Raw genomic sequence first — 796 nt, 5'->3', positions numbered from 1 at the left:
TATATACATACATACATATACATATATGTATGTATCTGTATGTGTGTGCGTGTGAGTATGTATCTATGTATTTTGAATATTCTTTTCTATCTGTTAAACCATCACTCTATTTCTCTAATCTTCATCGATGGTGTTATCGAGGCTTCTAAGCCTACATCCTTGCATATCAACGTCTAGGATAATCTGCAATTTGTATCAGTATAATCATGCTTTTCTTTTCCTGTGTGTTTATCTATATATGTAATTGTATGCAAACTAATACATGCATACACACAAATGCGCATGAACGCACACACACACACACACACACATACAGGTGGAAAAATGAGTAGTTAATACAAGAAAATAATCATAATATATGAAGGGATTAGATATTTGAATTCGAAATTAAGGATTCAGGAAAAAGATATACAGAAGAGACACATATTTAATTTTATTTTGGTCAGAGAACTTCTAGTCAGCCTTAATCATGTATAACAACACTATTTCATTCCTTTTAGAAATCGTCAGTATGACATAAACTTTTATATATATATATATATATATATATATATATATATGAATCGGAACAATTGTTGGGATTATACATATAATAATAATAATAATAATAATAATAATAATAATAATAATATATTATGTTAATAAATTAACATATCAGTTTAAACTTTCCATTTTCTACACAAGCATTTGATCAGTATAAACAAATCATGTGTGTGGTTGTTCAGTAAGAAATTGTCGAACCCTCATAGTTTGTCTAACGACGGGAGAGTCCATTATATATATATATTTACAAAAG

The sequence above is a fragment of the Octopus bimaculoides genome, chromosome 8 (assembly GCF_001194135.2).
Source record: "Octopus bimaculoides isolate UCB-OBI-ISO-001 chromosome 8, ASM119413v2, whole genome shotgun sequence".
Classification (NCBI taxonomy): domain Eukaryota; kingdom Metazoa; phylum Mollusca; class Cephalopoda; order Octopoda; family Octopodidae; genus Octopus; species Octopus bimaculoides.
Note: the sequence above shows the minus strand (reverse complement) of the source record.